Source organism: Bos taurus, chromosome 9 (assembly GCF_002263795.3).
Source record: "Bos taurus isolate L1 Dominette 01449 registration number 42190680 breed Hereford chromosome 9, ARS-UCD2.0, whole genome shotgun sequence".
NCBI classification, from domain to species: domain Eukaryota; kingdom Metazoa; phylum Chordata; class Mammalia; order Artiodactyla; family Bovidae; genus Bos; species Bos taurus.
Genome location: NC_037336.1, coordinates 102,959,569 through 102,970,266, shown reverse-complemented (window position 1 = coordinate 102,970,266; position 10,698 = coordinate 102,959,569). Strand labels below are relative to the sequence as shown.

At 52.0% G+C, this 10,698-nt stretch overlaps 1 long non-coding RNA gene across 1 annotated transcript; it reads left to right on the top strand.

The window, feature by feature from the left end:
- The first annotated feature begins 2,865 nt into the window (after positions 1-2,865).
- LOC132346153 (uncharacterized) lies at positions 2,866-10,279 on the top strand. The gene is made up of 2 exons (XR_009495899.1): positions 2,866-3,792; positions 5,086-10,279. It is a non-coding gene; the product is annotated as an uncharacterized lncRNA (long non-coding RNA).
- Positions 10,280-10,698: the final 419 nt, after the last annotated feature.

Here is a 10,698-nt window from a genome sequence, read left to right as displayed (position 1 = left end):
AGCATTACTTTGCTAGCGTGTGAGATGACTGCCATTGTGCAGTTGAACATTCTTTGGCATTGGATGAGGATCCATCAGAACCAACAACTCCCTCTCCAAATCCAAGATTGAAAATTGGATTCAGATAGGTGATTCACAGAGACAGAACTCAAGTGTGTGACCAACAGGTGTGTGGAAAGTGCCGCGTCACACTAGTAAATGAAGATCGAGAGTGCACTGTTTCTTCCCACCAGATGGCAGAAATTAGAGCGATTGGGTCTTGCCACGCGTTGGTGAGTATGTGAAGAAATGAGGATTTCCCACAAGATGCTCCCAAACTGCTAAGGCCATCACAGGAAGCATTTCACCGGAAGGACTTGGCTTGTGCAGCTCATGTGATCTGACGATCCCGATGTGATGGAATTCGTCACATCTCCTGGGCTCTCAAAAAATCCCAGGCAACTGTGACATCATGAGGAACCACTGAAAGACGGTAGAATTTGAGTGTCATGGAGTAATTCAAAAGGTGTTCACTTAACGCATGAGGCACGCACTGTAAGGAAGCAGGTGGACACTGAGCAACATCGATCTTTTAAGAAGTAACGCTGAAGCACCTAAAAGACACTATTATGTCTACAGAAGCAGGCACACACCGAGAGTAACTGTATTTAAGGAACACTTATGTATCCAGGGACACTTTAAACGCATTGCAGTTGAGTTTGAGGGAAGAGCAAGGAAAAGGGAGTGGAGGCCCGGATGCGAGATAAATGGAATTACCCCAACCTGGGGGCAGCCTTGCCCTGCGAACACACGGCCTGTTGTCATGGGCTCTGACGAACGTGACCCTCTGCACTTGAGGTTCAAAGTTGTTTACATGTGGTCAGAATAGACTTCAACAAATAATCACAGGAAACTGGAAAAGAGTGATTACCAGCTGCAAGAGCCAATCAGCTGCGGAAGTCCGTGTAGGAACAGAGGGTGAGGACTTTGAGAATGGTGAGTATGTCGGAGCCCCACCGTCCTTGCTGGATTCTCTGCCTCCTACGTGAGGAAAGTTTGGCAGAAGGACACTGATACAGATGAGCAAAGACAAACGGAAATATCATGTGACCTGTGTGGACGATGTGTACAAATTAATCAAGGAGCATGCAGCCTGATCAGCGGTGTAAAGTAGCCCCAGACGCCAAGGGCCCCCGGACTCCCAGGCAGACGAGGCGGGAACACTGTCCTTGGGGCTGCTTCCCCTTTCCTTCCACAGACAGAAGAAGACGAGAGCCCCGGGCACTCAGCGCTGCCTGCCTAGGGAGGGGTGGAGGCTTGCTTGGCGGGCTTCATTCATCTTTTACGAATAATTGGCCTTCAGATATTTGAAGGACATCTCACAGAAATTCGTAAGCAAGCAACTGCGATCATCTGGCGTCGCTCTCTGAAATGCACGCAGCCCCTCCAGCCCCGCAGCCGCAGGCTCCCCTGTTCCCTGTGCTCTGTGAGCCCACCCCCCACATCTACATGTCCAGCCAGCCATCGACGGACACCTGTGTGTCTCCACGACTTGCCGACCATGAGTGGTGCTGCCGTGAGCGTGAGGGCGCAGACCGACCTGCAAGGCCCTGCTGTCAGTTCTTTGGCATCAGTACCCAGGAGTGGGGTTCCTAGAGCACGCGGGACTTCTATTTTTAATTTTCCAGGAAGCTCCATATTGTTTCCATCGTGAACGCACCAGTGGACGTTCCCGCTGAGTGACATAAGCCAGCCACAGAAGGACATGAGGAGTCTGGAAAGTCACATTCACAGGAACACAGAGCAGATGCGGATGCCAGGAGCTGGCGGGGAGGCAGAGAGAGGTGTCGCTGTTCTGGGTACAAATTCTCTGTTTCACAGGATGAGTGAGTTCTGGAAATCTGTGATAGCAGCAGTGCCCACGGTCAGTGACTCTGTGCTGTGCGTTTCAAAATCACACCTCTTGTCAAGTGCTCTTACCACACGCACACACATACATGCACGCATACACACACACGTGCACACACACACACACGTGCACACACACTCATCATGAAAGAACACAAGAAGCTTTGGAGGTGATGGATATGTTTAGTATCTTGGAAGTACTGAGGGTGTAGACAGACGTCTAAACTCAAGGAAATGTGTCCGGTACACACTGAAGCATTCAAAACGGATAACTCACAAGGAGCTACTGTAGAGCACAGGGAGCTCTGCTCAGTGTTATGTGGCAGCCTGGATGGGAGGGGCTTCCAGGGAGAATGGACACGTGTATGTGGACGGCTGAGTTCCTTCACTGTTCACCTAAATTACCACGGCATTGTTAATCAAGTGTCAGTCAGTCAGTCAGATCAGTCGCTCAGTCGTGTCCAACTCTGCGACCCCGTGAATCGCAGCACGCCAGGCCTCCCTGTCCATCACCAACTCCCGGAGTTCACTCAGACTCACGTCCATCGAGTCAGTGATGCCATCCAGCCATCTCATCCTCTGTTGTCCCCTTCTCCTCCTGCCCCCAATCCCTCCCAGCATCAGAGTCTTTTCCATTGAGTCAACTCTTCACATGAGGTGGCCAAAGTACTGGAGTTTCAGCTTTAGCATCATTCCTTCCAAAGAACACCCAGGGCTGATCTCCTTTAGAATGGACTGGTTGGATCTCCCCAGTGCAAAATAAAAAGTTTAAAGTCTGAAAATAAGATTGCAATTCTTGTATATCACTTATACCTCAATTGCAATAAAGATTTAAAAAAGATCTAGCTTTAGATACACGGTACAATTTCAATAAAGATTGGTCCTCTTTCTTCTCTGGGCCATTCCCTAAGAAGCATCTTTACTAAAACTGTTGATTTTAAGATAGGAGGTTTTTTTCCCAGTGGAAACTAGAACATTCCATTTTTCCAAACCAATGATGTCATATTTCAGGAAGCAGTGAAAAGGCAAATTCAGGGGCAACCCAATGTAGGTCAAGGGATAATTCTAGAACAGAACACTATTGTTTCAGTGTGGTTGCTATAGATGCAGCCAGCTCCAGGAACCAGGAGCAGGAATGGCGTGTGGCTTTGAAACGGAGCAAGGCCCTAAGGCCCCTCCCTCCGTGCCCTCTGCCTGCCTTTTGTCTGCGGATAAACTTTAACCAAAGAATAAGTTCAGAGAACTGAGAAAATGCAGATTAAAGAAAAACAGTCCAACAGACTAAATAATAGTTTAGTCATTCAGTCAAGTCAAGGACCTTTAGTTCTTTCTCAAGGGCTGTAGATAAAATCCTGAGCCATATCCTGTGAGCTGTCTTATAGATACTGAATCCCCACCAGATGGAGAGGTTAACCACACGATGACCAGACTATTGCCATGACATAAACTCCACAATTCTGGGAACTGGCCTCAAGGAAATGGAAACAGACAAAGCCTGGAGCTGAAGATTAGCTGTACCTAAAACAACCAAGATGATGCTGGGTCAGACGACCCATTCCAAGATGATAGTCAGAGCTGACGGTGCTGCTTCTGCAGTAGCCCCTTCCCTCTGTCTGTAAAAGCTCTTGTCCCTTGATTGTCAGTGATGGGGAGTCTGCCTTTGGACAGGAGTCCACCCTCCCACTCTTGCTTGCCAGCATCTGAAATAAAGAAAACTTTACTTTCCACCACTTTCCACCTCTGTATTGGATCTGCACGGTGGGCGGGGCTGCAAACGGATCTGGAAGCACAATCTCGTGTTTCCCCTGCGGCCCCTGTGCCTCCCCGAGGTCTGAGCCTGCACTTCGCCTCCTCCGAACTCTATCCCTGACGGTCTTCGAGATGGGTGACAGGGGACCCTCCCAGGTCAGCACTTCATGAAATGCCACCCGCTAGCCGGGGCCCTGGCCGCTCCTGGCTTAAAATGAGGAGCTCTGACTCTTGCTCCACACCCGGGGTTCCTTAACATTCTGTTGTGGGATGTTCCCTTCTAAATTCTCCCCCCCTTTCGTGAATGGTTTCTTCTCATCCTTCAAATATCAGCTATGCCTTCATGTCAGGTCGGGTGAGATGTTGCGAGAGGCTTGCTGGGTGAGGGGAGCAGAGGGGCGAGTCTTCAGACTGCGATGCAGGCCGGCTCCCGTCGAGGAGAAGAAGAGGGACTGGGCTGGAAGAGACCCAGACGCAGCCAGGTTATGACGGCACCGCCGTGGGGCCGGGAAGACCTCCCAAGCCGTCTCCTCCATGGCGGGTCCCCAGACAGAGCTGCCGCAAGGCCTCCCCGGCTCAGGGCCCACCAAGAGCAGCTTCTCCCAAATACAGGGTGGGTCAGAGGGGCAGCTGACGGGGCTTCAGCCCCCAGCACATCCCCCGGGTGAGAAGCTGAGCAGCCAGGGCATTTCTTCAGACGGCCTCTCGCTCACGTCTTTGGTTTATTTATCCTTCTGGCCGTGTTGTGTGGCCTCCTGGCTCTTAGTTCCCCAATCGGAGGTGAACCCATGTCCCTGCAGTGGGCGCGTGGAGTCCTAACCAGCGAACCCGCAGGGAACTGGCCTTGCTCTTCCATTTCTTACACGATCACCAAATACAAAATTTCGAGGACTCTGTTTCTTATTTATTGAAAATCTTTTTGTATTCTTCCCATATCTGCCTATTCTTCTCAGCTTATTTTATCATAGTTTTCATATTGCCGTTTATCTATTTTACATAAATGTATTATGCAATAATAATAAATAATTTATTTATTAATAGAAATACTCTATTCAATATTTTGAATATTTAGAATTAAACATTCAATATTTATTATATTTAATCAATATTTATTATTTAAATATTTAATAAATATTAAATATTGTATTAAATAATCAATATTTAGAATTAAATACTCTGATTATTTTACATAAATTTATTGTGTAATAATAATAAATATTTTATTTATTAATAAATATATTCAATATTTTCTTTCATGTTCCCTGATATAATTACTACTGAATCTGCTAGCATTGTACAAAAATGCACTGTTTCCTTGTGTATTTTTCAGTTTTTATAATTAGCTATTTTGCTTATTGAGCTTTCTTTTTTTCCTCAAAGTACTGTATGCCACTTGGATTATCAGTCTGCTCAGAATGTCATTTTATTTGCTTTTCTTATGTACTCCAGGAATATCACTGGCATGGATCAACTTTTGTGTTAATTTCTTAAACACCAGTGCACATGGGCAGATGGTATAAAATCAGATTCTAGATCCGTTTCAGTTCAGTTCAGTCGCTCAGTCGTGTCCAGCTCATTGCGACCCCATGAACCGCAGCACGCCAGGCCTCCCTGTCCATCACCAACTCCCGGAGTCCACCCAAACCCATGTCCACAGGCTTAAACTTTCATTTCAAAGCCTTCCACTCACAGGCATCGTGGGGGGTTTCTGGTGGCTGCTGAACCAGTCCATAGTCACTCGGAGACCCTGGCCCTGAGCCAGCCAGCTCGTGCTCAGTCATGCCCAACTTTGCTGCTAAGTCGCTTCAGTCGTGTTTGACTCTGCGTGCCCCATAGACAGCAGCCCACAAGGCTCCCCCATCCCTGGGATTCTCCAGGCAAGAACACTGGAGTGGATCGGCATTTCCTTCTACAATGCATGAAAGTGAAAAGTTAAAGTGAAGTCCCTCAGTCGTGTCCGACTCTTAGCGACCCCATGGACTGCAGCCTACCAGGATCCTCCGTCCATGGGATTTTGCAGGCAAGAGTACTGGAGTGGGTGCCATTGCCTTCTCCGATGCCCAACTTTGCAGCCCCATAAACTGAAGCCCGCCAGGCTCCTCTGTCCATGAGATTTCTCATTCAAGGATGTTGGAACGGTTGCCATGCTCTCCTTCGGGGAATCTTCCCACCCCAGGGATTGAACCCGTGTCTCTTGTGTCTCCTGGATTGGCCGGCAGAGTCTTCACCAACTGTACCACCTGGAAGCCCCTCCGGCCAAGCTGAGCACCAGACACAGGTTGTTACCAGTCCAACAACCCAGCCGCGACAGGGCTGCCAAGTGGAACCACGGCGTTTAACCCGGAAAGCTACAGGCATCTCACTCTGCCGGGTGCTTGCTGGGGGAGGTGTGCAGGCTGTCCACCTGCCCCAGGGTGGGGACCTCAGATCTGCCTTCTAGAAAGATGTCTCTCATGGGGGAAGAACACAGTGAGAACAGGGCAGCTAGAACTTGTCACCAGGTGGCTCAGTCCCTACCTGGGAAGAGGGGATGAGCAGGAGCCAGGACGGGGGCAGGCCTGGACTTCCAGGTTTGCAGAGAAAGAACCTCGCCCACCTTGTTTATCAGAGAAGGAAATCCAGGCCTTTGTGGTCGACTTCAGGCCACACCACCCACCTCACACAGCTAACCTGGGCGGACCTGGCTATGCATTGTCAGCAGCTGGGAATGTTACAGTTCTGATCTGAAGATACAAGGTGGTTTTGAGTCTGTGAGTCCCTGTTATGGAAAAGGCAGAATTGTGAGCGGAAGGGCCGTGGGCTCCGGAGGCCAGCAGATGGCCTGAATCAAGCTCTGAGTGAGGGCCGACTTGCCTCCTTTCCCGGCAGGTTTGTTTACAGGGGACACAGGCACACACGTGCAAACACCTCAGCACACACAAACACATAGGCATGTAGCACGTACACCTGTGCACACACACATATTTCCAATCAGACTATGAGCGTCATCAAATCCTTGTGGATCCTAGATACACGTTTGAATGCATGTAGTGGGAGCTTCCTTGCTCTCTGGCCGGCCTTTCAGCGTTAGTCTCGGGGATGGACCCGGAAGCCTCACCCTGCAGAAGCGCCCAGGACGCCGGGAGCCTCTGCGGCGTCTGGATCCGACCGCAGGGACGAGGCCTCGAGGGACGGGCCGGCAGCGCCCCCTGGTGGGCATCCCGGACGCTGCGCCCGCTGGCGCCTCCCCCGGCTGACCTGGGTCTGCAGGCCCCAGACCCCTCCCACCCGCACCTGCCTTTGTGAAGACTTTCTGAACAAACGCCAGCGCGACTCTCACGGCATCCCAGAAGCTAACGGAGGAGGAGGGTGTGTGTGGCCCTCACCACCTGCCGAGGCGGCCGCCGCGGAGCTCCATGGAAGGACACTGCCCCCCGTGCCCTGGCTGCAATGGGGGGAGTCCTTGGAGCGGTGACCTCCCCCAGCGCGGGGAGGACAAAGGCAGCCCGGCCCGCCCGCCTCAGTGAGGCCCTGGGTTCAGCTCCAGCTCCGGCTGCGCAGCTGGGGGGCAGTCCTTGCTGTGTTCTTTCTCTGTATTTATTTGGCTCTTCGGATGAAATTAAGAGAGACCAGGACACAGGAAGGATGACCAGGGAAGGCAACATGAGTTCTTGGAGGAAAAAGAACTTCTTTTTGGATATTAATCAAATATCCAAGTATCCTCGGATATTAAGCAAATCTAATGATTAAGTTCTACCTGCTCAGAGTTGTCTCCCGGAGAAAGAGGTGCAGCAGAACCTGAGCTCGCAGGGGAGCCAAGGGGTGGACTTCCCACTGCCAGAACAGGGTCCCCACAAAACGTGGGGCTCGAAGTCTGAGCAGTTTATCCCCCAGGTGTTAACGCATTAAAATGAAAATAAAAAGGTGCAATTATGAAACAGAAAGAGATAAAAATAGAACTTTAATAGGAATGCATAAACTTAGAAAACTGAGAATCAGAACAAGCCCAGGTGCAGGCGGAAACGGATGGAGCCGTTGACCCTGGGCACAACCGTGATCCTCCCCCCGGAGCCCATAGCCCAGCGTCACCCTGGGGCCCGCCTGAGGGGGCCTGCCCTACGCTGCCCCCCATGTGGCCCTGGCAGCCCCCAGGCTCCGAGTCCGCCTGTGCACTCCTGTGTGCTGAGGCTGTGAAGGGCTCCGCGTCCGGGTGTGTGCTGAGGCTGTGAACAGCTCTGAGAACTCTCCTCCCGGCTCTCCTGAGACGTGGCTGCCATCATCACAGGGTGATGGTCTGGGTCCCTCACGCTGTGAGATGATCCGCTCAGCAGGCTGGCCCGCCTTCCCCGTCTCAGAGATGCAGTGAGCACAGTAGAAGTAAAAAAGGGTAAAAAAAAGGAAAAATAAAAAACCATTTATATTTGTGCACTGTTTTATGTTGAAGTTATGTTTCACATATATTAAGTGTTTTACTGTAATGAAGTTGCCTGCTTCGCTTTACCCTTTAAACCGAGGCCATTGTAAGCTTCACAGTTCCATCCTCGGGGACCTGATCTCTCGGGGAAGATCCTTCTGGCAATCGGACTGGAGCGAGACCTGGAGGCAGAGCTCAGCTCCCCCTGGGCGGGCGCTGGGCAGTGACACACACTGGGGCAGGTCCCGGTCGCTCTCCCTTTGTCTCTGGGCGGCCCCCGGAGCCCCCGGCGCCCCAACTCGCGCATCAGGGCTGTGGTGCAGGGGCCGCCAGAGAAACCCACTTACTAGTGCGTGTCCTCACCACTGCTGATTAGCATGCGGTGAAGCCCCAGTGGCGGTGCCAGAAGATGCCTGGCCTGGGACGGTGCCCGTCTTCTATTCGCTTAAGGACTTTTCCTCTTGATGCCAGGTCTGCGCTCTGCATGCCCCGAGCTCTCTAGTCACAGGACACGAAGCTCAGAGTCTGTGTAATGTCGGGGGGTGGGCGGTGTATACAACTTGGGGGGAGGTCACAGTCGCTATGTATCTGCACATATTACATGTCTGATCTGATAGGCTCCAAGAGAGGTCCTTTTTCTAGAAAATGGACCGCACAGTTGGGTGAGAATGGTGCTCATTTCCAGAGGCCCCTCTCCCTGGACAGGACCACGGGCCGGGGCAGCGGGGAGGCATCCGTGGAAGAGAGGGGTCCAGGCCCGAGCCAACCCCATCAGCCGAGGTGCCCTGGTGCCCTGTTGGGACCTGCGCTCATTGGTGAACACGACTTTGCCCTGGACCCCGAGCCTGAGTTGCTTTGGTTTCTCAGGGGAAGTCTCTCAGGGCAGCGGTTCTCCTAAGAAGCCAGAGCAGGTTCCTAGCTCCCTGAAGACGGGACGTCCAGACGCTCCTCCCGCCGCTGGGAGCACAGGTCCAGATGCTGCTGGAGCACTGAGAGCCGGGAGGTGGACTCAGAACCGCACCCCAGTGGGGCAGTGGGTGAAGAAGGCTTGCGTGGGTCCAGGCGCTGCTCCTGGGTCTCCGAGTCCTAAACCTCGCCCTCCCCTGAGCTGCCTTTGCCCAAAAGCTCAAGCCGTTTTCACCTGTAGCCGTGCCTCCTGAGCAGGGGCCCTGGGGGTGGGGGGCATCCAGGGACACTGGGCATTCAGCCCATCTCTCCACGTAAGGAGCACGACTAAGTCAAAACTGGAAGGAATCCAAGGAAACCCACTTCCTCCGCCGCAGAAAACTCACAACCTGGGAGCGCTGATCGGCCGTGACGCTGCCCTGGGCCCGGGCAGCGGCCGAACCCGCGTCACAAGGAAGCTGCTGGCCCGGTTCTGCTGCTCAGGGTTCCTCGGGGGACCTCGCGGTCTGCGGGAGCCGGGGTCGGCCGGCAGGGGGCAGCACCACCTGCCCGGCGGCCGCTCTGGATCTTAGAGCCATCGCCTCCCGGTGCAGGTCCGTCCACAGGCAGGACGCCAGGGACCCGCTTCTTCTGAAGGGGCCGCTGAGGCAGCCCCGAGCCCTTTAATCAAGACTGCAGTGTGGACAACTTGAACATGAAGCTGCCTGCCGCGTTGTTCGCCGGCCTCCTTCTCAATCTTTCTTCAGTTTTCGCAGTGAACTCGTGCTGAGCGAGCTCCGTCTTGCCGTCTGCCCCCCACCGAGCCTGACGTCCCGACGCCACCTGCCCGGCGGTCCCCGCTCAGGCCGCGGGCTGCGCCTCTCACCCTCCGAGCACCCAGGGCGCACGACCCTGCGGACTCGGGGCCCTGGAATAAGCTCCCTCGTGTCTTCACGCTCCTTGGTGTATGTGTGAACCTGTCCACCCTCTGAGGACCTCCTGTGACTCGGACTTCTTTTCTTATAAACCCAAACGGTACCTTAGTACAGCTGTGTGCAGGTGTCAAGTACATGGTGGAGGCATCTTAAACATTTGCAAAGCAATGTCCAATGAGGTGCCCCTTGCAGGTGAGACGGTTTTAGGGGCAGTGAGGGAGCAAAACAGTCCTCTGATTACAGACGCCCACAGCCCCACATCACAGGACCGCAGCTGCTGCGAGCAGAGGCCCTCAGATTCCATTTACTGCAGCATCCTCAACGTATCTGATAGCTTTATAAACACATAGAATTCACTTCTGGGGTCCTAAGAGATGCGGACTTGTTTAAAAATGGGAAATCAAATATAAAACTACTTTAAAACACTCTATTTGGAGCATTTGTCCTTTTGGGGGTATAAAACAAAGAAAATCATTAATTTTTAAGTATGAATATAGAACATGTATTTGCAGAGTTGATGGCAATAGTCAACATTTGGAACAAAACTTCAATCAGGTTAGATATAAATGATTCAAAAGTCACACGGTTGATTATAATCAGTATTATTTTTTTCAGAGCCCAAACGCGTTTACTTCAGTTCTCCTTTTTAAGATAATTTTGCTGTATTTATTTACAACTCAAGGTTGACTATTTTCCTGATATTATGTCCATCAGAATCTTACCTCTTGGACACATTCTGACCTTACATCTCACCCCAGAGAACAGACGTCTACACTTGCTGCCCAGCACCGGCTCCTGACCTGCCCTGTGTCCCCATCCAGAGATGTCTTCCCTGCCCTGGAGTCGAGG